This window comes from Sorex araneus, chromosome 9 (genome assembly GCF_027595985.1).
Source record: "Sorex araneus isolate mSorAra2 chromosome 9, mSorAra2.pri, whole genome shotgun sequence".
NCBI classification, from domain to species: domain Eukaryota; kingdom Metazoa; phylum Chordata; class Mammalia; order Eulipotyphla; family Soricidae; genus Sorex; species Sorex araneus.
The window spans coordinates 13,124,804-13,134,174 of record NC_073310.1 but is presented as its reverse complement, the minus strand read 5'-3'; the positions used below and the strand labels follow the sequence as shown (position 1 = coordinate 13,134,174).

General features: G+C 48.8%; 1 non-coding gene across 1 annotated transcript; it reads left to right on the top strand.

Annotated features, from left to right (window-relative positions):
- Positions 1–4,769: 4,769 nt before the first annotated feature.
- Positions 4,770–4,876, top strand: LOC129398967 (U6 spliceosomal RNA). Its single transcript, XR_008626826.1, has one exon. It is a non-coding gene; the product is annotated as a U6 spliceosomal RNA (small nuclear RNA).
- Positions 4,877–9,371: the final 4,495 nt, after the last annotated feature.

Genomic DNA, 9,371 nt, shown 5'->3' with positions numbered 1-9,371 from the left:
CTTTTACCATCTGTATCGGTATACTTTCCGATGCAGGATATATCAGTAGAAGCATAAAATGTGATGCCTTTTGCACTGGACCTCTTTCAATAAGAAAAATATCTTCAAGGCTTGTCTATGTGGAGACTCTCTCAGGGTTTTAAACTTTCAGGAGCTAAGTCCATCCTAGAACTCACTTTGTCTGTTCTATAATTACCGTATAGTTGTTTTGCTTCCACTTGTGAACTACTGAAAAATGGTGCAGCTGTAAACTTTCATGCTAAAGCTCTTGTGTGAAAAATTGTATTTCAAATGTTTTCCGCCGGGGCGGGAGCGATAGCACAGCGGGTAGGGCATTTGCCTTGCACACGGCTGACCCGGGTTTGATTCCCAGCATCCCATAGGGTCCCCTGAGCACTGCCAGGGGTAATTCCTGAGTGCAGAGCCAGGTGTGACCCCTGTGCCTCATCGGGTGTGACCCAAAAAGCAAAAAAAAAAAATCAAATTTTTTCCTCCTTGGTGATATGCCTAAGTATTCTTGGCTACTTGATAAGTCTGTTGAACTTTCTGGGCAATGTCCAAATGTGATTTTTATTAGTACCAGGAATTTATGAAGGTGCCATGTTTGCATGGAATTATGAGCACCTGCTTTTCTTATAGCTTTATACCATATATTCCCTTTAGCTTCCCTAGGGAACAGAAAGTGCTACCTAACCATTGTTTTGATTTGCATTTCCCAAAGGTTTTTGAATATTTTTTATGTGGAACTTGGCATATAGCCCATCTTCTGTGGGGCAATAGCACTGTCGTCCCATTGTTCATTGATTTGCTCAAGCGGGCATCAGTAATGTCTCCATTGTGAGACTTGTTGTTCCTGATTTTGGCATTTTGAATACTCCACGGGGAGCTTGCCAGGCTCTGCCATGCAGGCCGGATACTCTTGGTAGCTTGCCGGGTTCTCTGAGAGGGACAGAGGAATCGAACCTGGGTTGGCCGCATGCAAGGCAAACGCCCGACCCTCTGTGCTATCACTCCAGTCCTTCTATACAAATCCTTTTTCCCTTTAAAAATGTAATTGGGAGGAGGGAACAAAATGAGAACTTCCCAAAAGACTAGAAATTGAACTTCTATAAGACCCAGAAATTCCACTTACTAGCATTTACCCCAAGGGCCTCCAAATTCTGATCAGAAAAGACAACTGTACTCCTATGTTCATTACAACACTATTCCTGATAGTCAAAACTTAGAAACAACCCAAGTGTCCAAGACCAGATGATTGGATAAAGAAACAATGGTACTTTGTTTCTTTACATGATGAAATACAAGTTGTCAGAAGTAGAGTCAGGGACTCAGAAGATTTTTTTCTTTAAATATGTGAGATCTAAAGAAACGTGGTAGGAGAATAACAGATGCCCAAAGGCAGCAGAAACTGAGAACTCCTACTCTTCAGTAGGAAGCTAACTGCAGCAGGGAGCATAGGGGTGAGGGGGAGAGAAGTAGGGGGATGGTGGGACAAGATAGAAGGAACATGACGGCCGCTTAGTACCTGAACTGCAAACCATAACTCCCAAAAGGAGAAAGAGAGAGTAAGAGGGAATGTGCCTGCCACAGAGGCAGGGAGTGGGAAGGGGTGGGGGTGGCGGGAGGGATACTGGGAACATGGGTGATGGAGAATGGGCACTGGCGGAGGGATGGGTATTCCATCATTGTATGGCTGAAACAGAATCACAAAAGTTTCTGAATCTGCAACTGTATCTCACAGTGATTCATTAAAAAAATAAAAGGATGGAAGGGAGTGGAAACTGGTGAAGGGTGTGGTTGCGAAATATTTTATACAGGAAACTCTACCATTAACAGTCTTGTAAACCATGGTGCATAAAATTAAAAAAAATAATGTGGCGGGGGCTGGAGTGATAGCACAGCGGGTAGGGCGTTTGCCTTGCACTCGGCCGACCCGGGTTCGATTCCCGGCATCCCATATGGTCCCCTGAGCACCGCCAGAAGTAATTCCTGAGTGCAGAGCCAGGAGTAACCCCTGTGCATCGCTGGGTGTGACCCAAAAAGCAAAAAAATATATATAATTAAAAAAAATAATGTGGCAATTGACATTTTACTGTTGAGTTGCCAATGATGATTAGAAATATCCACAAGTGATTTTCTAGTCTGGCAATATCTTTATTTTTTGTTTTGGAGCCAAACCCAGCTATACTCAGGGCTTCATCCTCGCTCTGTGATCCGGGATCACTCTGGTGGTCTCGGAGACCACGTGGGGTGCTGGGATAGAACCCAGCTAGGCCACATTCAAGGCAAAGCCCTGACCACCATACTATCTCTCCAGCCCTTAGATGAACTTATATATCTTACATGTAAGTAAATACCATCATTCACTTGCGTGAAGAAAATTGTTTTTTTCTGAATAGCAATGCTTCCCACAAAGTTTCAACATAAGCTGATAAGCCAAATTGTTTATATTTTTCTTCCCATATTGGGGAAAATATAATTATGGGGTAGCACAGAAGCTCTCCTAAGATCTCTGTATTCATTCTCCATTTAGCCAGTTAAGATTGTATTCTGTTCTTAGGAAGGTAAGTTCTGGGAGGCCCCCAGAACACACAGAGATGACCGCAAAACATCCACTGTTCATTCAGCCCAAAGAGCAAAAATGCCAGAACCAATGTAAACTTCCCATGGCTGCAGAGCCCTAAGTAATTAAATATATGATGACAAAACTGGCATAAACTATATATTATTTCAGCAATATAAATCTTTATTCATTATGCCTTTTATTTTTTTTTTTTTTGCTTTTTGGGTCACACCCGGCGATGCTCAGGGGTCACTCCTGGCTCATGCACTCAGGAATGACCCGTGGCCGTGCTCAGGGGACCATATGGGATGCTGGGAATCGAACCCGGGTCGGCCGCGTGCAAGGCAAATGCCCTACCCGCTGTGCTATCACTCCAGCCCCATATTATGCCTTTTTATTCTCCCCATTATGTTGTCCAAAAGTTTCAGGCTACCAAAATTTCATTGTGCTTAGGTCTTTTTAACATTTGCTTTAGTCTTGTACCTCTCAAGTCTATTGGACATGGATACTCCACCGACAGTACAAACAACTTTCTTTTCACACAAGTTTAAAACCTTGCAAAAATCAAGCCCTAGCTTTTCCCCTCTTTAGATCACAAGACGTAGCTCTGATTGGTTGTGTATTCAAAAAATGAATATGAAGAACCCGCAGCACTCCCTCGCCACCTGCGTTCAGTGGTCTCGGGCCGTTCCCCCCACCCCGGCCGGCCGATGGCAGTGGGCAGGTGGAGGAAGAAACGGGGGCCAGGCTGGCTGGGGATCAGTTGCAGCTTATTCCAATCTCGTCTCCATTCTCCTCCCAGTTCTCCTGATCCTCCTCCCCTGCACGCTTTTACCTCTTAGTTCATCATCATCATCATCATCATCATCATCACCCTGTTGATCGTCGACTTTCTCGAGCGGTCTCAGTAACTTCTCCATTCGACAACGACGATGGACAGACGGACGACAACAGTCTCAGTTATATCCCCAAATCATGAGGGGTTGGGGTAGCAGTTACACATAGGTGTGGTCATACAGTCAACAGATGTTAGGTCCTTCCCTCAGGGGAAGCTTCTTCTAGGATAAATTCTCATCCAGCAAGATGAAATGCCATCCAGCAAGGGTGAAATACCACCTAGGGGTGTATTCCTCCTTTCCTTAGTCCAACAACCATCTTAGATTTACTTACTTCTAAGTTTTCTGTCTAGTCATTTTGTAGGGATACAGTAAGAGATACATTAAGCTGGTAGGTGGCTCTCCTGGGGACATCTTGTTATAGATTCTAGACTACGGTGCTCAGGTAAGATTCACTGTATCACTGTATCACTATCATCCCATTGCTCATTGATGTACTCGAGTGGGCACCAGTAACGTCTCCATTTGTCCCAGCCCTGAGTTGTTGTTTTTTGTTTTTCTTTGCCTTTTGGGTCACACCCAGCGATGCACGGGGGTCACTCCTGGCCCTGCACTCAGGAATTACTCCTGGTGGTGCTCAGGGGACCATATAGGATGCTGGGAATTGAACCCGGGTTGGCTGTGTGCAAGGCAAACGCCCTTGCTACCCGCCGTGCTATCACTCCAGCCCCACCAGCCCTGAGATTTTAGCAGTCTCTCCTTACTCATTTTTCCCAACGATTGGAGGCTTGTTACAGGGCCAGGGGAATGAGACCTGTTATTGTTACTGTGTTTGGCATAACGAATACGCCACAGGGAGCTTGCCAGGCAAGCTTAGTCTCTGGCAAGATCAGTCTTTCCTAACCCTAGCAGGGTCCTAATCCAGTTATTACTCTTTGGATCGTGACACAATTTGTCCACGACTGACTGCTCTTACCTTAGAGTTAAGTATTATGGCGCCTGGCCTGGCCCATTTCAATGCCAGGGTAGCTCACAGCTTGCTCTGGGTTCATCCAGTTCTCCGTTGGGACCCTGCCTTTGGAGTGCTAGGAACTAAGGGCAGCTGAGGCTTAGGAACTATGAAAAGGACATAAGGAGACGAGAAAAGCAATACTGCACTTGAAAATACAAATCCAGTGTCCTAGAAGGATCTCACCTTACAAGTCAACAGAGTCTGATTTGGGGATAAAGGTGATTGACCGGTTGGGGAAGCAGAGCACAGAGAAGAGGTGACAGATAAACACCGAGGAATGGGAGTGCCTCGGGAGCACTGTGGTGGGTGTAACCCAATAAACCTAAGCTCCCTGTGGCAAGGGAGAAAGGACAGACCAGTGCTTGCTTCGGCAGCACATATATTAAGATTGGAAGGATACAGAGAAGATTTGCAAGGCCCCTGCTCAAGGATGAGATGCAAATCCGTGAAGCATTGCATATTTTTGCCACAGAGGCGGGGGTGGGGGTGGGGGGTGGCAGGAGGGATACTGGGAACATTGGTGGTGGAGAATGGGCACTGGTGGAGGGATGGGTATTCCATCATTGTATGACTGAAACGTAATCACGAAAGTTTGTAAATCTGAACTGTATCTCACGGTGATTCATTAAAAAAAATTTTTTTTTTTTAAAAAAAGGACAAACCAATGTTATCCTACAATCGGTAAATATCAGTAAGGAAAAGATGTTATATCCAGTTTTATATCTGTAGGGACAGGCATATTTCTAAAAGAAATTACTAAATTTGGAGTTAACTTGTCCTTTATCCAAATAAATCAATCACAATCACAATCACAATATCCCATTAATCACCGATTTCTCGGGCGGGCTCAGTAACATCTCATTTTGTCCTTTCCCTGAGATCTTAGAAGTCTATCTCGACTCAGTCCTCTTAAAGATGTTGCACTGGGGGCTCTTCAGGGTCAGGGGAATGAGATCCAGCTTGTTACCGGATTTAGTATATAAATACACCATGGGGAGCTTGCAAGGCTGTCCCATGTGGGCAGGAAACTCTCAGAAGATTGCCAGTTTCTCCCAGAGGGAGAAGTAGGCTAAAGATATCTTTAGCTAAAGTAGGCTTCTGGGAGCTTGCTTTTAAGTCTCTCTCTGGATGTTGGCCGTTGATGGGATTACACACACCTGGGTTCCTCTGCCATCCCTTCATGCATGAGGCCTGTCCGAACAGGGCAGAGAGTCTCTTGCCCGCACACCTGGCTGTCTTCCCCGGGGCCCCTCGGAGGGAATGGGCTCCAGCTTCCCTCCCCACCCCGAGCAGAGCTCCCGGCGGCTGAAGACCACCGGAACCTAGTCACAGCCATACTGGAGGCTCCTCTCTACACATTCAGACAGGCCTCATGCATGAAGGGACCGGCAGAGGAACCCAGGTGTGTGTAATCCCATCAACGGCCAACATCCAGAGAGAGACTTAAAAGCAAGCTCTCAGAAGAGAGTGTTGTAGAGAGTCTCTTGCCCGCACGCCTGGCTGTCTTCCCTGGGGCCCCTCGGAGGGGATGGGCTCCAGCTTCCCTCCCCACCCCGAGCAGAGCTCCCGGCAGCCGAAGACCACCGGAACCTAGCTACAGCCATGCTGGAGGCTCCTCTCTACATGTTCCAAATAAATATCATCATACAAAATGCCCTAATGCCTGGATCAGATACCCATGAGCGATGTACGTTTTAACAGTGCCAGTCACCAGCTGAAATGAAGCAGATCCCTGCAAAGACTTGTACATAGATGTTCATCGCAGCTTGGTTTGCAACACTCCCGAATGGGGAATCACCTCAATGTTTACTACCCCATGAACAAAGAAATTTTTCGCATACGAAATGTTTTTCACATGATAGACTACTACTTGGTAACAAAAATAAATGAACTTGTTTGTTTGTTTTTGGGCCACACGCAGGAGTGCCCGGGATTGACCCTGGGTCCTGGGACGTTTGGGAGACGACAGGAGGTGCCAGGGATAAAACCTGCATTGGCGCGTGCAAGCACCCTACCTGATGTACTATCTGTCTGGCCATAAATGAACTTTTTTGTTACATTAAAGAAAAAAAAAGTAAATCTCAAAAAAACGGGCAGATACAAACCAGGGGAAGTTTCCACAGTTTCTCGGCCTCTTACTTAGGGGGGGGCTGGAACGATAACACATCGGCAGGGCGTTCGCCTCTCACGTGGCTGACCCGTGTTTGATTCCTCCACCTCTCTCGAGAGCCCGGCAAGCTACTGAGAGTATCCCGCCCCCACGGCAGAGCCTGGCAAGCTACCCGTGGTGTATTCGATATGCCAAAAACAGTAACAACAAGTCTCACAATGGAGACGTTACTGGTGCCCGCTCGAGCAAATTGATGAGCAACGGGATGACAGTACTTAAGGGGTGCCCATGGGTATGGCCCTTGCAGTTCTCTGGGCCTGGTCTCCCGACATGCTCTCCCAGCAGCAGGGGCTTGGAGGTGGTCTGGGCCAGGGAAGAGGAAGTGCTTCAGAGACACAAGATCCCGCCTGCCCCCTGCCTTTTGCCCACTGCTTCTTTCCAGCTGGCCAAATGCTCCGAAGAGATTGGCTGGGGGGAACAAGCCTTGGCACGGGGGCAGGTGAAACCTGCAATCCCACCGCTGCCCCCAGCACTGGGCAGAGGAGGCAGAAGGCTGTGGCACCGGCCCCTGCTAACCCAGCTGACCAGAGTGCCCCGTCCTCAGCCAGGTTTCTCCAAACAGCTTCACCATACAGCAACGTCACCTGTCACGGGGCCCCGGGGGGCGCCAACCCTCCTGCAGCTGCAGGGTGCATGGGCTGGGCCCGGCCACCCGGGAGGAGCAGGACACAGCAGCAGCCCGAGCCACTTTCCCACACGGCCGTGCCCCCTCTGCCCAAGCTCAGAGCCTCACCACACCCCTGCACAGGGGCCCCTAGCAAAGGCCTCACTTCCTGGGAAAGGTCAGGGCGCCTTCCGCCCAGCTGCTGGGTCCGGGCGCCAGTCACTGCGGGGCAGAGCAGGGGAGGACTGGACATGGCGGGGCTGGACATGGTCTTGGACCCCTAGGGGGGGTCAGACCGTCCTCAGGGCACCTCACCTGCGGGGTTCTCCCTTCCCACCAAGGATCCCTCCTTGGCTGGGTCGGGTCCAATGTTCACCCTAGTTCCTCCAATACTAGGCTTCATTTTTATTGTTTTTTTGCTTTTTGGGTCATGCCTGGCGATGCATTCAGGAATCACTCCTGGCGGTGCTCGGGGGACCATATGGGATGCTGGGAATCGAACCCGGGTCGGCCTCGTGCAAGGCAAACGCCCTTCCCGCTGTGCTATCGCTCCAGCTCCTAGGCATCATGTTTTTCAGGCTTTTAGCACACGCTCTCATTTCTTTCCTATTTGATCTGGAAAGTTGAGATATGATTCTCTTATTACACACACACACACACACACACACACACACACACACACACACACACACTGACATTTGCCCTGATTCTTGACTCTTGTCCATCGTCCTGAAAATGAGTGAAGGGCAGTGCTCAGCCCGTGCCCACTCTCCATCCCGTCTGTGTCTCGTGTCTCTCTCTGGAGAACTTTCGTCATTATCCGATCGTTCTATACGGAAAGTGTTCGTGTATGTGTCTAAACATACGTTCATGTGGAAGCCACCCTTCTCCAACACGCTCAACTTTCCCTGAAACCTCTGAGTTGCTCTCTGCATCTTCTCCGTCGTTCTGTTTGGTAGTGGGGGTCTCAGGGGACCTGTGACTTGTGGCCAACAGACCTGAGGATGCAGTGCTGCGAGGGTCCTGCCGTGCCTGGGGGCCACCAGGGGCCACCCCAATGCTGCTGAGGGGTCACTGGTACCACGCATGGCCATGCACGGAGTCCTCTAGGGTTGCCTCTGGCAGTGCTCAGGGAACCGATTGGTACCAGGAATCTAACCTGAGTCTGGTACGTGCTAGGCACGTGCCCTGACTACTGTACTATCGAATGGCCTCTGTGTGTGTGTTTTTTTTCTAATTCTTTGCTTCTCTGCTGCAATCATTGAGGACTTCTCTCTACACATCGCGCCAACGTTTCTCACTCCCTCTCCATTCACTCCCGTTCCTTGGAACAACGGACAGCCATCCCATTACGAGGCTTTCTGAGAGTAAGACGTAGCTGCCAAGAAAATCACGATTGAGCAGCATAGACGGGAAGATGTGGCAGCCACACCCACGTCCCAGAGTCGCCTCCGTGTAGGCTCATCTTTTGTTTCTGTTCCAGAGATCTATATATATATATAAAAAAACAAAACTTGAAAGAGATCAACTAGCCGCAAAAATGTCTTGGATACCTATTCCTGGCAAGCTCCCCGGGGCATATTCGATATGCCAAAAACAGTAACCACAAGTCTCACGATGGAGACGTTACTGGTGCCCGCTCAAGCAAATCAATGAACGGCAGGACTACAGTGCTACAGTACTACCTATTCCTCTCTGAGCCCACCAGGGCGATCTCAAAGGGGGGTGGGGCAGCAGCCGCCCTGACAAGGCCCCCGCAGCAGCCCTCACACCCCAGAGCTGCCCCCATGCCTTTGGCTGGACTGGCCAGTCAAGTATTCTGTATTTTCTGGACATCTCCAAACTCTGTAACATGCTGACAGCCCAAGGGTAGCTCACCAGATTGGATGGGATGCAATGTAGATACCAGCCAATCTTTTCTTCTTAACCAATTTTTTAAATTGAATCACAGTGAGATACAGTTACAAAACTTTTCTGTTTGAGTTTCAGTCATACAATGATCAAACACCCATGTCTCCACCAGTGCACACTCTCCACCACCAGTGTTCCCAGTATTCCCCCCCCACCCCCTGCCCCTGCCTCATCCCAACTGTCCCCCTGCCTCTATGGCAGGCAATTTACCCCATACTCTCTCTCGACTTTTGTGGGTGTTTTTTTTTTTTGCTTTTTGTGTCACACCCAGCGAT